Source organism: Dipteris shenzhenensis, chromosome 6 (genome assembly GCF_047967505.1).
Source record: "Dipteris shenzhenensis isolate YYH24624 ecotype China chromosome 6, Dip_SZ_1.0, whole genome shotgun sequence".
NCBI lineage: Eukaryota > Viridiplantae > Streptophyta > Polypodiopsida > Gleicheniales > Dipteridaceae > Dipteris > Dipteris shenzhenensis.
Genome location: NC_141601.1, coordinates 17345599 through 17364783, shown reverse-complemented (window position 1 = coordinate 17364783; position 19185 = coordinate 17345599). Strand labels below are relative to the sequence as shown.

General features: G+C 42.1%; 2 pseudogenes across 1 annotated transcript; one reads left to right on the top strand and one right to left on the bottom strand.

Moving 5' to 3' along the window:
• Positions 1 to 11592: 11592 nt before the first annotated feature.
• On the top strand, positions 11593 to 12220 carry LOC147900870 (uncharacterized; annotated as a pseudogene).
• A 4179-nt stretch (positions 12221 to 16399) lies between these two features.
• Positions 16400 to 18093, bottom strand: LOC147900869 (protein EXORDIUM-like 3 pseudogene; annotated as a pseudogene). The gene is made up of 2 exons (XR_015541131.1): positions 16552 to 18093; positions 16400 to 16463 (listed from the first exon to the last, which is right to left on the bottom strand). The product of XR_015541131.1 is annotated as a protein EXORDIUM-like 3 pseudogene (transcript).
• Positions 18094 to 19185: the final 1092 nt, after the last annotated feature.

The window sequence follows — 19185 nt, the reverse complement described above, 5'->3', positions numbered from 1 at the left end:
GATATAGTTCGATTTTCCATGCGATATCCTCAACTTTGAAAGATCAAAGGATTAAACGAGTTTTACTGCCAAATCCAGCAACCGTGTGGAGGATAAGAGGTCATTTGAATGAAAGTATAGATGAATTTATTGGGCAATATATCCATATTGAAGAAATATTTCATGGTGTTAAAGGAACCACTGTGTATGATCCTTGGAACAATATATTTTTTGATCTACAACAACTTCAAAAAAGAATGGTTGAGTTTTATGGAATAACATTTGAGGAGTGCAAAGGCATTTTGAAATTTGTTATCAAACTGGATGAGTGTGAGGTTGTAAAGGAAAAGAAAATGGAAAGAGTTACTATTACATTGATGAATGGAGCAATTGATACATCATTGACTAAAGCGAGTTCGAAGTATTTTAGTGTGCAGTCAGAGAAACACATATGGTGGTTAGGCTCGTTCCAGGTATGATCATTTTTTGTTTTATACTTGATTTTGGTCATTGTTTTCAAATCTGTTATAGTAATACTTTTGTTTTCTATAATCTGGCAGGTGAAGACTGAAGACCATGAAACACTAGATTGGGTGTTTCACCACACGGAAATACCAAGAATAATCAAGACAAGTGCAAGGCGAGAATCTCCATGTTGCAGGAAAAGGTGATTTTCAAGTAGAGTGGCACATGGCCGGGGATCTTAAAACACTCAAGTGCATGTATAACATTAGTAAAGGAGGCAACTCAAAGTCTCCTTGTCTTTACTGCAAAGAATCAGCTCAAGTAATGGATTCAAAATGGTGGAAGAGAGCACCTAATAGAGATAAAGTTGACCCTGACTTCAAGGCCATTCTGGACATTCCACTATGTAATGTTCACATCTGCACATTGCATGGTCTATGTCGAATTATTGAGAAATTGGTATTTTTATATATTGGATTTGCTTGGAAACTCGTCCCGAAAAAAATAGAAAGGATGCTCTTCAAGCATTGGAAAAAGTGTTATCCGATATAGGTCTGCATGGAGGAGATGTTCAAATCACAAAGGATTTTAAAAAGTCTACCAATGGCAAGGAGGTACCAATCAAGCCCTCTATTGGTGGTGTTAAGGCAAGAAGATTCTTGTCTCGACCCAAACACAGTAAGCAAGTAAGGCAAGGTAGAACAGTTTCAAAGATTAATTATGGATTGTGGAAGCAAGTCCATAATGCTGTGAAAGATCATGAGGCAGATGGGGAAGCATGAAATAGGAAGGCAGAGGTATGGAGGTCTCTTGATCAACTCTTCATGTTCTGTGACAAAGTAACATGGACAAAGAGTGATTACAAGAACTTTGAGGAGGCAATTAAACATTTTGTGAAGTCAATGAAAGACGCGTGGACAGCCTGCAATATAACTCACTACATGGTAAGGTTCTGTCTTTTTCTTTTACTTAAGTGTGATCCTCTTTTTTTAATTACTTACTATGCATTCTTATGTCTTACAACATATCATATACAACCACCTTCCCTATTTTGTCAAAAAGTATGGATGCCTAGCTATTTGGTCTACCCAAGGCATGGAGAAGTCTCACTACATGGCACGTAATGCATTTTTTAGACACACACAACACTATGGAGGGAGTCAGAAGGCAAATAGTCTGAAGGAAGTCTTCCAATGGTTTTACCGAGGCATACTACAGAGGCTGCATGCTAAAAGAAAAGTTGCTAGCTCCAAAATCAAGCTTGCTTTTCTTCTAGCCCAAAAGCAAAGACGAAGACAAGCTCTAGACAATTCAATTACAGCAGAGAGACATAGACAATGGAGGGAATCGAAGATATTTAGAAACCATAAATGGACAAGTAAACATGAATAGGACTCATTTGTAACTTATTGGTGTTATGTCCACATGTTTTCAAACTCATTCAATAGAAATTTTTTTAGTGGAACAAGTGACTCTTGGTGTTATGCATGAAAAGTATTTCTTTTGTGAAACATATGATCTAAACTTAATACAATTTGTTCACAATTTCAATATATTGTTTGTTTAATATTTAACGACACCACTCTATGTAAATGTACAAATCATTTCATCATCAACTTATTAATCATTTATACAAGATCATACCAGATATCAAAGACTTTGTACAAATCAGTTCAAATTTAATATAATGTTTGTGCTATATTTGATGACTAAATCCTATTTCTCCTAGGGCCTGCCGATCGGAACTCTCTTTTTTATCTTGATTGGAGTCTTTTTCTTCTTTATTGGCTTGATGTCGACTGTCTGTTTATCAATGCTTGCCTCTGTTGCTTTTCTGGGAGGGGTATCCTTTTCTTCAGCTCTCTCCACCTGTTCCTCTTCTTGGACTGTGTGGCTTGATGCAATCATGGGTGGCTCTCGAAACCTTATGAGCTGGTGTTTTCCATAGCCCTCCAGATATTTGGGCTCCTTAACACCACATGCTAATGCATAAGAAGTGTAAGACAAAAAGTAAGCGGCCCTAGAGGCCTGCTTATTCACATAATCTCCAAATATATCTATGGCAGACAACCTCTCTATCAAAATGATCTTTTCCTTTTGCCATGAAAGAACATGTCCACCTAAAGCCCTGGACAAACATTTTAAGAAGTAAACAATGGCTTCTCCATTGTTGCTCAACTGCCTATGGTAAATCAAGATCTTGGCACTGCCTAGATCATGAATATAATGAGCTAGGCCTGACATTTTGCGAAACCCAACCTACCTGCTTCCACTTGATCTCTGGAGGAATGTGTCATCCTCAATTTGTAGCTGCCACATATCAAAAGATTGGAGTGAGACAATACACAACCTACAAAAACAAAGTTAAGCAGAAGTCAAAGTATTTGATTTGAAGTACCTTCTCATTTTCATCAGCAACAAGCAGTTCATCTTTCCAAAGATTTATCCCTCTCCCCTCTTGTCCAGCCTCTTCTTTAGGCTTTTCTGTGTATAGTGCTGAGAGATTCATAGCTTCCTGTGTGAGCTGGAAGGCAGCTTCATCTGGCTCTTAGAACTTTTCAGCCTCTTTGAAACAAAATGTAAGGGCCTCTACAGGATCAAAAATTGTTTCCAAAGCCAGTAGTGAATGGTCATCCTCTATGCCAACCTCCTTGTCAAGCCTTGAAGCCTGGGCAATAAGGGAAATGGCATAGTCCTCCCTCAAATTGAACATACACTCTATATCATGGAGGAAAACATAATCCTTTCCACCAATCAAGACACCTGGAAGCATGGGCACTGCATAGTTGCTGCTCTGAACATCACGTGATGATGAGGGTGTCCAAGGGAGAATCATTGCCAAGACAAAGAGATGTAAGAACTTCGTCCTTCGAACAAACGTCCTTGGCTCTGCTCCCCTCAGAGTTTTTGTCCTCAGTTGAACAAGGTCAAGAGCAGCCACTTGTAGCCCCTCATCCTGAAGGTTGATATCTTCTTCTTGCTCTGCCATTTCTGTGACCAAAGAAACATCCTCCTTTTCCTCTGCTTCAGATGTGTCTTCTTCTTCTATTTCCTGCCCTTGTTCATCCAAAGACTCCTGACTGAAGACAATGTACATAAGAAATGCCATGGTTTCCTCTAGCACTCTGCACTTTCTGGTGTGCAAAGTACAGTTGAATTTATATTGATCAGGCAGGCTGTCAAATCTTCTGTTCACATGGTACCTCAGCGTGTCATTGGAGACAATATGATTTATATGCACAAAAACCTTTTCTCCTTCCACAATTCTTCCTACCTCTGTCAGTTCTTTGAAGGTATCCCAATAGTCTGAAAGAAAATCTTTGTGCTGCTCCAGTACAGAGCTCATTGTGAACTCCATGTTGAAAATACTGTGGTATATATGGAAGTTACTCTGAGCCTTGCATTTGTGAAGAAACTCAAATAGGAGCAAATCTGGAGAATTGTCCTCTTCTGGTTCCATTTGTTTTTTGATGGAAGAATCAGCACTCTGCTCCAGTCTCTTCTTTTTGCCTGTTCAAAAACTTATATACTATGAACCTGACATATGCAATCAGTGAATGCATTGTATATCACCAGATAATTCCTTCATGACATCTCATGACTCACCTGGTGATTGCTGTGGTCTAATAATAGCAGCAGAAAAGTCCAGCATCCTCTTGAAAGGTGGGGCCTGGGAGCCAGCTGTTCCAAAGCAAAAACATTTCTCATCATCAAGGAAGATTTCCACAGGGCTAAAGATAGCAAATTAATGAGGTAGAAGTGAGAACCAAATCAGACACAGGAATTTGCAGCAAAACGCGATGGGAGACCATTTGGAAAATATAAAGCACTCTCCTTGCATTTTGTTGCAAATTCTCCAGTTCTATTCATGTGCATGTCAAATCAGATTCCTGGACACTATGATCTCATATGCAAGAGAAATGCTAGAGCTGAGTGAAACTTTTCATGAGGAATGTGTCAACAACAGGAATTTGCAGCAAAATGCGATATGGGCTATTTAGAGATTTATAAACCACTCTCCTCGCATTTTGTTGCAAATTCTCAAGTTCTGTTCATGTGCATGTCAAATCAAGCACTAGGTTCATCTCAGTGATTCCTGGACACTATGATCTCATATGCAAGAGAAATAATGGAGCTGAGTGAAACTTTTCATGAGAAATGTGTCAACAACAGGAATTTGCAGCAAAATGCGATATGGGCTATTTAGAGAATTATAAACCACTCTCCTCGCATTTTGTTGCAAATTTCTAGTTTCTATTCATATCCATCTCCAATCTAATTCCTGGGTGATTTACCACAATCTTGGACAGTATAAATTGAAAATGTAACAAGAAGGATGGAGCTGAGTGAAGACATTTGGACATAAAAAATCCAATGGATGGAAGAAATATATGTTAAAAAACATTGAAACCAATCTAGAATTCTAACCTTTTTTTCCTTTTCCATGCTGTTGGAGTTGCACTGGTAAATCTCCTGCTCTTTCACTAGCTTGAACTCTGCACTCTAGGTAACCTGGAGATCTAGTAGTAGTAGTAGTCTTCAGGCAGGTTGCAGTCTGAATGGAGTGTGCTGGGTAGGAAAGGATCAGAGAGAAGGAAATGGAAGATGCGAGGGTCGTGGCAGGGATGAAAGATTGGGAGGCAGGGGAGGGAAGAGTGGTTGTGGTATTGATTATGAAATCATGAATGGCACAAGTTCCAAGGCATAAAGTGTACTTTCACACGTGCCAAATTTCAAACTCCAAGAGATCTGGGTCCCATCCACACGTGTGAAAAACGACTACATTCCACACGTGTGGGATTTAGAAGATGCCTTATTTGTATTTGCACTTATTTGTGGTATCCTGTTTTAGACCTCTTGCCCTCCAGTCTCTGCTCTCTTGCCTCCCTACCTCCATACTCTGCAACATCAGCATCCTGTCCAGCAGCACAGGTTACTCATCAGCAGCACAGCACATCCACAGATAGATTCCAGGTCAATAACAATGGGTTCTCCCCTTAGTCTCTGCAATCTTCTTGCCTACAATAGAAAAAATCCATCCTGCATGGAAATGCATAGACTCAAGTCAAGACAGAGAAATCACTGTAGGAATGCAGATCTTCAAGTGTGATATTTGCATGTGAGGATAAAACTGTACTTATGGGTTCTCCCTTCAGTCTGTGCACACTTCTTGCCTTCCATAGACTCAATCCATCCTGTATGGTTATGCAAACACCTTCAAATGACTGAAGGCATATTCCAGCATGCTGCCTCATGAATTTGCAGGAAAACATGAGGAGAAGGCCTTAGGAATTTCAAACAGCTGAAATCGCGTTTTGTTGCAAATATTGAAATATTGCTTCATCAACCCCTGTCATTCTAGTTTTGTGACTTCCATAGCTATCCATAGCTGTAATCTTCTTGCATAAACTCCATTCATACTGTATTTAGTTGTAGAGACAGAGAAATCACTGTAGGAATGCACCAGCATGTCATTTCAAAAATTTGCAGCAAAACGCGATGTGGACCTGTTTGAAATTGCAAACTCCTCATATCGCATTTTATTGCAAATTTCTCTATATTGCTTCATCCACCCCTGTGATTGCCTTTTCTTTGTCAAAACATGTTCTCCATGTCTGTGATCTCTTTCCAATCCTTTGTATGCAGTTTTTCAGAGTGATGGCAAGAACCAAGTTAACTGCAAGGAAAGTTGGCAAAGGGCCAGGGCTTGCAGCAACAGCAGCTGGGGTAGGTACCAAGAAATTTAGTGTGCCTCCAAAGGGAAGAGCTGCACATGGCAGGAAGGGCAATGCGCCTGCTCAAGCAAAAGGCCAAAAGATTGAATCATGGTGCAGGTGTGCTAAGGGAGATCAGGAGGCAACAGAAAGCTATAGGCTTTGCAATACCCAAGGCACCTTTTCAAAGACTAGTGAGAGAAATTTGTGACAGTTGGAACCTTGGGTTCAGGTGGAATAGAACTGCCATTCTTTCCTTACAGGAAATGGCAGAGGATTACTTGGAAAAATATTTTGAAGATGCAATGCTTGTAGCAACCCATGCTCACAGGGTGACTTTGATGGCCAAAGACTTCAACACTTTGTCCAGAGTGAGATGGAGGTATGACAAGCTTGTTCATCCTGTGGAATGGCAGGACATAAAAATGAGAGACATATTGCTAATTCCACCTACAAGGAAGTTGAAGGTTGATGAGGTAAAGGTTGTTGAGGTAACGCACTCAAAGAACACTAGAGGCAAGGCTGCTTATGAGGACTCACTGAAGCAGCAAATAAAAGAAACAAAATCTGTTATAGATGTGGAGACTGGAAAGAAGGAGCTGCAGATACATAGAAGGTTGCAGGAGCTTGGGCCCTGATGTAGTTGTCCATATTGAGGATGAAGTTTCAGTGAATGATTTTGACTTGACAAAACAATGCTTAGCAGCATTGGCTCATAAGAATGAGTATTGCTCAGATACTATCATTCTTGCAATGCTCTGGTAAGTGTCTATTATTTTACATTTTTTGCAAATCAATCCTCCTTGTACCTCCTTTATAACCTACCCTAATTATTTTTTGGTCCTATGTAGCATGATGAGAAGCTGGCTTCACCCCTCTGTACAGCATACAGTCCATATTATTGATCCTGCCATTTCTTCTAAATTAAGAGATGCAAAGGAGACTCCCATTAGTATTTCTAGCTGGTTCAAACACTGCAATTTTGAAGTAATTGATGTTTTGCTACTTCCATACCATAGTAGGTATGTGGGTGACTACTTCTTTTAAGATTCTTCTTTAAGATTGGGAACTCTTATAGCCTTTGATTTCCTTATGCTTTTTTCCTTATGCAGTGACCACTGGAGTTTTGTTTCTATTGACATCCAGCAGAAGCAATGCTTTCTATTCAACTCTCTAAAAAACACACACAGAGAGCTGAAATTGTAAGTGCTGTGTGTGCTTTTTGAACTTAAAACTTCATTATTTTGATATCATACTAACTAAATTATACATATTGCAGTTGTATTAGAAGGCTTTTAGATGCATTGGATCACTGTCCTCCAAATGTCTCTCTTTTGGATTCAATAGAGCCAATAAGTCTAGAGGTAAAAAGTCTATTAAATGCTATGTCTTTGAACTTATTGAATAATCTTGTTTTGTGCAGATGCTAACAGTTTCTAACATATCTTTCCAACTATACAGACACCACAACAAAATGATTCAAGTAGCTGCGGATGGAGAGTGCTGATAAATGCAAAATATCTACTTTCAAGCTACTTTGAGAAGGAACAGCCAGACCTTGTAAGGAAAAATACTTTTCATTTAGCTTGAAGATAATTCATAATGATACAAAGTGTTCTAAATTATTGTCTGCCATTGCAGATGAAAGAGGATAGCTTCAGCTCCAACTATGTACATAATTTTAGAGCTCATACAATTTGGAGGTTTTTGAGCTATGCCTCCCCCAAACCTATTGTACCAGCTAGTGTGGAGCTGCGTGAGAGCTCTAAAGTACAAGAAGGTGTCATACACCTTGATGCCATAGATGAAGCACCTAATGCTGAGGACCAAAAGCCACAGGAGCAATCACATAGTGCTGAGGAGGAGAAGACACAGGAGCAAAGACCTGCTGCTGATGTTGTTGAGGAGAAGGTGGAGAAGCAGCAAAGAGATGCTCCTGGGGCAGTGGAGGAGACAATGGAGCAACACCAACATACTGCACAGGACAGGATGGAGCAGCAGAAAAAAGATCCTCCAAAAAATGTAGAGCAGCCTCTGGATCAAGTTGTACATAAATAGAAAATGGATGTCAGAAATATGTTCTACATATTTAACTAAATAGTTCTGTACAAAATCTTACTTGATTGAATACAAAACCTTTGTTTATGGAGTCTGTGTTATCTCAATTTTTAAAATTTTGATGTCTTTGCATTTTATTGAGCTCTCTCTTCTTTTGAGCAACTGCAAAAAAGCAATATGAATCAGAGTGGTAAATTAAACTAATAGCAATGCTTAATGAGACTAGGATAAATCAGATGGTGTACTGTTGTTGTAGATAAATAAAAAGTCGTTTGAGATAGAACCTTTTGTCTCAAACAGAATGTCACTGCGCAATTGAGCTAGGGAGCAACATTCTCTTAATGAGATATTGACTAGCACATCACCATTCTCAACAACATCAATATCAATAAGTTTATTTTCTGCACTAAAAGAATCTTCATCTTGATCCATTGGGACTAGTTTTGTGCCTAGCATTCGACTGCGCTTGTAATAAAAAGAGAAAATAAAATTTTGTGATGCAACCATGTACTTCAGTTGCATAGAAGGTTGGACAATCTCACAAAACACTGAACTACATGTCTTCTTATCCCAACCTTTATCCAAAAATTGTGGCATGCATGCTGAATTTGTTGCTTTAACCGTGAACATTGTTTTTGAAACCTTCACTGGAAAGGTATTAAACAAGTCCACAAAAACTGTGAGAGGCATGCATAAAGAAATTTTTACTATCCTAGTGGCAATATTGGGCCTCAGAGCTTTCTGTACTTCTGTAAAAAGCTTCGCCCTATATGCCTCTGTAACACTAGAATGTGGGTGAGGCCAACTGAATTCCATGCCGGAAGGTCTTGTTTTATTAATACAGCGTGTGTGTTAGCTTTGTCCAGCAACTGATAAAAATGATCAGTAAAAAATATACCCAAGTATTGTTTCTTTTTTCTATTTTCTCTTATTTTCGTGAATTTTCAACGTTACGTTGGCCCTCTATTGATTGGTTGAGAGCTTATTTTTCCAAACCGTAAAAGGCCCCAAAATGAGCTCCCTTTTTTCCTAATGAATAAGGTGAACACCCCACGTACAAACATGGTAGAGTCAAAGCACTGAAGCTAGCTAGCAGGGGAGGGATTTTGGAGCCATATATCTTTATATGACACTTGTATCTCCAACATGGCAAATGCAGTGCTCCAATGTGCAAAGCAATATGCTTATAATAGAGGAAAGCATATTGGAGAAGTACCTTCCTTGAAGGAGCTCATCTAGAGGTCAAAGGCATGTGAGGCACCAACACCTGCATAGGTAGCATGGACAATGCAAGATGTTGTGTCTAGAACTCCAATGTTTAGAGGTCCATCCATGCTAGAGGGGGATTGTTGTACACACAGTCAATCGAAGACCAAAAGGCCATCCAAGGTGAACACAATTTGGAGGGGACGTGGATCCTACAAGGGACAATGACCGTCTAACAATAGTCATAAATGGGGAGCTTGTAGTAGAGTGGCCGATGCACAAGACATTTTGGGCACTAAGGAGGACCCAGATGAGAAGCCGTGTGAAGTGCATGGGGTGGGTGGATGGCAAGAGGTACAACACATTTGTTAGGAGCTCATCAAATACTGTAGTTGCACCTTCCTTCTATGCAAGAAGGGCACACCCCAATGGAATTCGTTCACAATTCATGTGGTTTTGTAGTAGCGATGTGACACACAATTGGAGTCCAAATACGAGCATTAGCCCCATACCCACACCCATACCCTCAAAATGGCCGATCGCAAGTGGAACTAACATCACACTAGAGGTGGACCTATTGATGGTTGGGGGATTCACTTTGGAGACATCAAATAGTGCTGGGGCAGTGGTCCCTACTCCTGAAGCACATGTAGACAACATTCATATGGCCTCCGCTTCCAACAACAATAATGAGCGTGAGGGACGTCGGGAAAAATATAGAAGTGGCATATTCCAAGCAGCACATGAGCGCATTCTGCATGCATTATCCTTACAAGGAATGATCCTCAGTGAGAAAGTGGTTGAGGAGACAAAGCATGAGGTGTTTCAAATTGAGTTTGTAGATGACTCATTGCATGTAATGGAATATGAAGTGCACATATGCGCAAGGCCTATGTGTACATGCCCAGACTTTCAAAAATGGCTACCAACCCAAAAAGCATATCTAGCATGCACGCATACCTACTTTGTGTTTTTAAGAGTGATGGGTCTCCACCAAAATGAGCACATGTTCATCCATCAGCCTGTGCTCTCAATGACAAAGGTGGCTGTGGCACTATCTCGTGAGCGGACTTACCCATGAGTATATGTGAAAGATAATGCAAAATCAGAATGATATTCAAGGAGAGTCTTTGAGTTGTGAAGGTGTGCCTTGAAATTAATGCAAGACTCCCTAGTCTACTATCTTAAATAATTATAAGCTCTTTTCAGTTTCAATTTCTTCTACTCAAGACTCGTTCATGTGTGAAGGTTACTTATTGTGTTTCTTTCTTTAGTAATGATATGGTTATTTGATGCAAGTCTCCATAATCCAATCTCAAAAATTTATAAGTTATCTCAAGTTTCAATCTTAGAGATGGCGAGATACGAAGAGAATGCCATAGTGCAATACCCTTGACAGGGAATGCTAATAAATTATTTCCATGGAGAGAGAGAGAGAGAGAGAGAGAGAGAGAGAGAGAGAGAGAGAGAGAGGGAGGGGGGGGGGGGGGCGGGGTGCCAAAGGAGTGGGAGATAACTTCAAAGAACCCTAAACCCTTAGTGCAACGCATGCAAAAATTCCATGCACCAAAATGAAAGAAGTGGATGGAATAAGTAGACACTAGGCATCAATAATAGCATAACAAAAAGCAAGAGTAGTAGCACAATAAAACACAAGAGAAGTAGCATGACCAAAAGGAGTAGCAGCATGATGAAAATTAGGAGCATAGAGTACTCTGGAGGGTGGAGAGAGAGAGAGAGAGAGAGAGAGAGAGAGTCTCTTTGTGTGTGTGTGTGTGAGTGAGAGAGAGAGAGAACACACACACAGAGTGAGTGAGTGAGAGAGAGAGAGAGAGAGAGAGAGAGAGAGAGGGGGGGACGGAGGGAGCGAGGGAGGAGAGAGAGGGGCATGGAGGAGATGAGAGAGGAGAGAGTGTGTGCTCGCCATTCTCTTGCAAGCTCGCCAAAAGATGCTCGCCAAAAAAATGTGCCCCATGAATGCCAGTCGCCCCTGCCTTCCCCTTGTGATAATGTGGTAAGTCATTTCTCTATCAAGAAAAGCTTACGGTTGGAAGCCACATAAGACCTCTGTGTACTGCCTTTTGAAGCTTTTGTAATCGAAACCATTCTTGCAGTAGGTGATAATGTGATAACTTATTTCTCTATCAAGAAAAGCTTGCGGTTGGAAGGGATGAACAGTGCATTCAACAACCAGATTTTAGCTGAGAAGCTAAGGAAGCTTAACAATTCGCAGCAGAAAAGCTTGCGGTTGGAAGGGATGAACAGTGCATTCAACAACCAGATTTTAGCTGAGAAGCTAAGGAAGCTTAACAATTCGCAGCAGAGTATAGAAAGTAGATATATGGGATGAAAGGAAGGCCTTTGGATCCAGAGCAAGAACTTTGAGAGAGGAGCTTCTTGGAAATGATCCACCACCTGAGTTGCTGGAGCATCATGTTAAATCAAGTTATTCTATTAAAATTAAAGTTCCGCGGGGGAATTCAGGAAAATTTGACAATAGCTTATCGATATGTGCATGATGTTGCGTCTGATGAAGATGCAAAGTTAGGTCAGTGCAATGCTGCTATCATCTGCATCAAGGGGTTGGAGAAAGAGGCGAATAGTCTCCAGAACACTGGAGAATTGCAGGATATAACCACGCTGGCAGATGAGCTGCAAGAGCAACAAAATATCCTATCCAAGTGCAACTAGAAATGAGTGAAATGGCTAGGGCAGCTCTTGTGTCTCACTTAAGGGAAGCGTTACGAGAGCAGGAAAGCAAGCTTGAGTGGATCTGAACTCAGACTGCTCAATCTTAGGCAGAACATTTTGACAATCTCCGTTAGTGGCTTTTGGATAACATTAATCCAAGCATGAGTGAAATCATTCAGCATGGTCCTAGAGAAAATGGACCCGATATGCTGAGGGATTCTGTTACAAATCAACAGAGTCTGTCTATAGGAGATAAGCTTCCCTGGCCACCAGTCTCTGTTGTAGAGAGCATGGCCCAAAAGTGCATCAGCAATCGTGGCAGAAGTTGCAGCCAAGCTTGCTGCCTCCACTTCTATATGAAACAAGAACATGGCTCGAAAAAGCGAAACCATTGCTCAGGCCCTGATTTGCTGCGAATTGTCCAGCAAGACCTCCTGGTGTAACAATCGGCGATCCACTAGCCAAACCCCCAAACACCTCCTCGTCCTCGGCGCCATTTTCATGCACAGCATTGGCAGCACGAGAATGTAATGCCCTGTGTTGCCAGCTCCATGCATCTGCAAAACACTTGGGAGAGAAGTGGTAAGTCTTGCTGACTGGAATCTTTGCCTTGATGCAGCCTAGGCACTGAAGCGCTGCTGGTTCTGATGGATGTACATTCGGGGAGGATCATCGGATTTGCAAATCCGTTCTGCTGCGCCAACGTCCATCAAATTTCCTTCTCTTGCACTCCCAGAACCGAGCTGAATGCTGGCTCCGTTTCAGTTTTATAGAGATCAGCTAGCCTTGCTTTGAAACACGTCCTCCAAATGAACTTCTAATTGCGTGTGTCGTCGATTCCTTGAGTTCTATTCTTGACCGGCATTTATTTCATCTTTCGTGACTCAAGAATGTGGCGTTTCTTCAGACATGGAAATAACCTGAGAACGACTGCGGGGAGAAACTCCTGTAATAAGGCACTTCTTGTTATCGAGTGTTCTCTAGAGTAGAACTCATCTATGTGGAAGAACAGAGGCATCAACCTTAACTTGAGCCTGAAAACCAGAGGAGAAGCCAGAACTCCACGTTGTTGACCAATCTAACGATCCCGTCGACTGCAACACGACGCCCATTATGGCGTAGGCAACGGAGATTGCATAATACATGCAGCCATCTTGCCCGGCAGTAGAGTTATCAACGTAATCCAACCATCTCCGCAGCTCATTCACGTAGTGCAATGCCATGTAGAACCCCAAAATGCAATCTGGGAGCCCAACTCGGAACCCAACTTCTCAGAGGTGCAAACACTTATGATTCTGTAGTGCCGACCGTGGGAACAAGGTGACTGTCCAGCAGCTGAAGGATGTACTCACAAATCGTAGTCAGCTGAAGGAAGATGTCCTTGCAAATCTTAGTCAGTTGCCACATGCTCCTCGTTGCCCTTGCTCTCCTCTTTCTGTTCAATGGAGGAGATGATTCTCCAAGATGCTCGCTTTTTCTTTTTTTTTCTTTAAAAAAAAAAGCTGATATGCCGACTTATATTAGAGAGGGAAAAGAGAGATTTACAAAAATGCGCCTGAACAAAAGGGCCGAGCCCTAGGCTTACGCTTATGAAAGCAGAGCCCAACCTCAGATTACCCCATCCTACGAGCAATCTCAACTACACAGTCAAAGACCAAAGAGTCACTGGACCTGTAAGTCCTGGCTAGGTCCATTATGGTGGTCCTGCACAGTGCCGACAGAGCCGAATCCGTGTAGCCAAAAGGCTTGAGCTGTATTCCGAGCTCAAAATGTATCCTTCAAGGCAAAAGTAGATACACTAGAGAAAGATAGGAGCAAAAGCTTTCCTCTTCCAAGAACACATAGCCAGGAGCATGGAGAATTGTGCATGGTCCAATCAGCATTCAGCTTGCATCCGATCAGCATTCAGCTTGCCAAAGGGGAATACATGGTCTAAAATCCTGATCAGACAATAGTCTGTGGGAAATTATTTAGGAGTTTTTTTGCCGTAGGGTTAGAGTACCTATGTAGAGGATATATATCTTGATTTTGGCTTTTCTTTGTAATTTTGCCATTGTTTTCCGATGACTTTTATCACATATACCGACAAATGTTATCTGAACATTAACACTAGGTGGATCTTTTTTTCCATAATTCTTCAATTATGAAAATATTACAGTATGTGGAATTAAGAATTCTATCATTCAAGCAACCTTTCAAAGTTACTTTTTTCTTGTTGAGGGTAAGCCTCCATCAGTGAGTACCTACACCATGATGCTTTGGTAAGTCTCTATCAAAAAGAGTATACCACCAATTTCAAGTTGGGTGAGTCATCATGAGCACCACCTTAGTGGAAGCCTTCAAAGATGAGTACCTTCAGTAACAAAACAGTAAGACTCCATGTATGGGTTCCATCATCATCAACGGTTTGGATACACCGTCAACACAAAGTAGCATTATGTCAATGTAAGCTACTTACAAAGAGCATTGCAGTCAATAGCTGGGAATCATGGATAAATGATGTCCCACTTCAAACAGGCTCATATGAAATGCCACTCCCATCAAGGTATGGAATAAGTGAAATTTTAGATTTCAATTAAGTATCAAAATTTAACAACATATGGAAAGACTCCCCAAAGACTTCTAGCATGATAGTCAGACACTTATGAAGTGCCTACAACCATCTTTGCAAACCAACACCTACAAAGAATGCCAAAAGACTTTGCATGACATTAGCAAGCATTAGCTTTGAAATTATTTGACAAGTTAAAAACAATCACCAACACTATAGTGGTATGCAATACTCAATCAGATTCTTCAAATCATGTAGATCTAAAGCAATAATGATATACAATCAAAAGTGATCATTCTCACATTATGATAATTTTGACAATTCAACCTTTAATCAATCTTAGAATAATTGCAAACTTGACAATCTATCAGTCCAAAAGAGCCATCCAAAGTTCTATTTCAACACCAACAATAGTACAATCATTAAGTCCACACATGGAAATACAAGTATTAAAAATGTGTCATTCATTTATGCATATATTCATCAACGCTATTCAAAATTTTGTAAAAGCATAGACCACAACCAATCAACAAAGATATTTTGATTGTGACAATCAACAACAAGAACATTGTGAAAAGTCAACAAATGAGACATAGTTCATAGTGCACAAGCATTCAGACATATGCCTCAAACAACTCAATCAACTTTTGGAGCTAGAAAATTAGAGATCCTCATTCATCACACTTGATCAAGATGCAAGGATGGATAAATACGTCGAAAGAAATTGTTGGACTCAATTTGGCACCCAAGCGTGTTCCAGAGCACTGCATAGATTATCCATAAACCCCCACGTGAGCTCAAATGGAGGTTCTTCACTGCACCGAAATGCACGCATTCAAGGTGCATGGAAGCATGACCTAAGAGACTTACAATCGTTGTGAAAGAAGCATTCATGTCCTTATCCTCATAGATAAGATGTTAAAGAAGCATGTACATTCTTCAATAATTAAATAAGAAAGGAGAGGACTAGGTTAGTGAGCATAGTAATTAGAGGAAAAGAGCATAGTGATTAAGGACTTTTTTACCATTATGAGACCATTCCCATCCTTTTTTCTACTAATTAATTTTATCTTCAATATTGCCTGAGTAAATTAGGAGTGAAGAAGCCTTTTCATTCTCATGGACACCTTTTTTCTCCTGATTAATTTTTTCTTCAATATTGCCTAACTAAATTAGAGGAGTGAAGAAGCCTTTTCATTCTCATGGACACGTAGCAATTGAGCAACACGCTTCCTTTAAGATTAGCAAAGCCTTCTCGTTCATCATGCCTAACTAGTTACTATAGCATAGCCAAGTACGAAAGAGATGATGCACGAAAACCAACAAGATTACTCAAATTGGAATCGCATTAACCCAAGTTCCAACTGCTTTTGCTTCATCTTACGTAGAGTACTCAGATCCATCAAAAAGACGAAATAAATGATATACTTGTTAGGTGGAATATTGGAGATGGCACAATTAAACTAAAGATAAAAGAGAGCTTTAAAATTGTATACAAGGAGGGACCAATGAACTAGAGACATCTTTCACCCGCTCTCTCTCTCTCTCTCTCTCTCTTTCAACTGAGACGTCTTTCAGCAGCTCTCAAGAATAGAAAAAGTTAATGGAGGGGATGAGTGTCCAAAGTTGTTAGGCAAGATGGGATGAGTGTTGAAAAGTGACAAAGTGTCAAGGAGAGGGTTGCCTTTGAGGCAGCGCTATTAAGAAAGGAGAGGACGAGGGTAACGAGCATTGTGATTACGGGGAAAGAGCATAGTGTTTGAGGAGGCCTTTTTTGCTCATTCTCATTATTATTTTTACTAATTAATATGTTTTTAAATTCCTTTTCAATATTGCCTAGGATTTACTAATTAATATGTTTTTAAATTACTTTTCAATATTGCCTACTCAGGAAGCCTTTTCATTCTCATGGACACGTAGAAATTGAGCGTAGCAAGTTTCCTTGAAGATTTGCACAGCCTTCTCGTTCATCATGCCCGACTGTTTACCATAGCACAGCAAAGCACGAAAGAGCTGATGTACGGCAACCAGAACGATCACTCAAACTCAGATCGTATTAACTTAAAATCGTGGAAGACAGCCAGTATTTGGCTTCTGCTTCGTCTTGCGTAGAGTGCTCAGGTGCTTAAAAATGAAATGAATGATATATTTCTCCTCTTGTATCCGTATAAGTAAGTTACAAAAACGAAGAACTAAGGCCGGTAGCCTAAGGCTTTTTTAGCTTTCATCATGTATCAGACTTCCGTCTGCGTCGTGTGCGTCTCAGGTATATGGTTATGTACAACAGCGCTTTGCCATGGGACTAGAATCAGCCTTCTAGTTCATTTGCAGGCTAGGTGTGCCTTAAAGCATGAATAATTCTTCCAAGACCTTCGTGCCGCTCACTTTCCCGGCGTTGCATTTGGCCCATAACAGGCGTTCCTCACAGGATTCCATAGCCACTGCACCAAAAACTTCCTCCCTCTTACCCCATTCACGTTGTAGCTCGCCCCCAGTTTGTCTTGTGAGACCATCCCCGCATAGCCACCACCACCTCCGGTCCCATACGTCCCCTCGCACAAATCTGCAATCTCTGTTGGCGCTTCCGGATCTGAACCCGCAAACCAGGCATTTATTAGTGGGTTGGAGGACATTTCTGCCAGCTCGTGCCCGATCACGCTCACCATCCCGTCGACACCGATATCTCCGTTGGGAGGCTTAAAGGGCGTCATGGCGTTAGCCATATAGAAGGGGATGGCAAAGGGATACGCGCAGGTACCAGGACACTGCTTTGCAGAATTCCCCACCCAGGCATAAGGGAGAGTGTATCCAACGATAGAAGCGTAGGTGAAGTAGTGGAATCCACAAGCAGAGCTGCAGAAATCTTGCTGCACAACGTCCTCGGAAGTGAGGACCATGTAGACGCCTCCGCGAGGATCCACGGGGAGAGAGCCATTGTAAGGCAGGAGGGAGCTCTTGATCACCTGCTGGATGGTCATGCGAGTGAGCGTCTTGCCGTGGGAGTACATATCGACGCGCTCACCAGCTATGCTAAGTGACTTGGAGATGTGAGCTCCCGTCTGATCGGTGTAGAGCTGCACGGTGCTCCACCAGGAGGCAACGGAGGGGGCAGAGGCGGGGGGGGAGATGGATTGGAGGAAGTCAGTGATGATGGATTTCTGGGACGGCTGCCAGAGGCCATACCAGATGAGGTAGACACGGATGTCGGAGGTGAGGACGGGGCCATTGTGGTATTTCATGTCGACGAAGGAGGAGGGATCGACGAGGGACTTGGAGAAGCGAAAGATGGAGGAGGGGGAGGAGAAGGAGCAGGGGAGGGCGAGGAGGAAGAGGAGGGAGAGGAAGAAGGGGGGAGCCATGGCTACGGCGGAAGCTGAGCTCAAGTTCAGTTCAGTAGAACAGAGAGTTGAAAGACAAGATATGAAGATGATGAACTTTTGGAGATTTGTTGCTTTGACGAGAAGGGGGTTCTGATATTTATATAGACACCTCCATTGTCCGCGTGTCTATTTGTCCCTACCCACGTGTCTTCCCCATATCGGCCTCCCCCCGACAGTTGTGGGCCCCGCATCCAGATGAGCTGGCCCCGTTCGATGCGCGCCAGCCCCCTGCCAACTGGCCGCCACCTGTTTCGTTAACCGTGCTCTCGCTGTAGACGCGTCGGCGGTGCCAACATTGCAGACCGCATCCGTCAAAGTGCGCTACGCCCCTGTATCAAACCAGGCCGCCGGCGCCACGCAAGCAAGTTGAAAAAAATATCTGCACTGCCACGTGGTAATCCATAGTTTATTCCAGCCCACAGATCAGGTACACCTCAAAACAAACCACTAAAGTGTTCCTGCTCAGAGGTGCCAACATGGCACAACGCATCTTCAGTTTGTCCAGGACTCTGCTACCAAGGATAACGCCCCTGTATCAACCGTGCCGCCGGCCCCACGCACGCAGGTGCGAAACGAGGGGCTAAAATATCCAAACTTGCACCGCCACGTGGCAATTTTAGAGGCTCGGCTATCCCAAATCCAAGTTTAGCAGCCCACAGATCGTACCTCTAAAGTTTAAACCACTGCTATAATCAACGCTAACGCGGCTGGACGTCCAACGCCCAAAAACTGTAATGCGTGCGGGGTTACGCGGCTGCACGCATGGTTCTGTTCGAAAACATCACCGAAGTTGCTAGCTGGATTTCACCGCTGAACGACCTACATATGTATTTAATTTGCAAATCAGGATCCTTCGCGATCGTCGTTGTGAAGCAGGATGAGTGTGACTGTGAGCGGTGAGGGTATTGAACACTGAAAGGACGATATGGGGAGGTTCAGCCGCCAGCGCAGCCGCTCTCACTGTCTCTCAGGCTGGGTGGCACTGGCGGGTGCACCGTGCATCATTCTAGTAGACGCCTCTAGGCTCTCCGACTGATTGAAAGGCTCTGCGTAGCCATTTGGCATTGATGTGGATGCGAAAGGTCATATATACGGTTATGGGGAGTCGGGGCTGGGCATCGGGCAGTGCCAGCGAAGATAG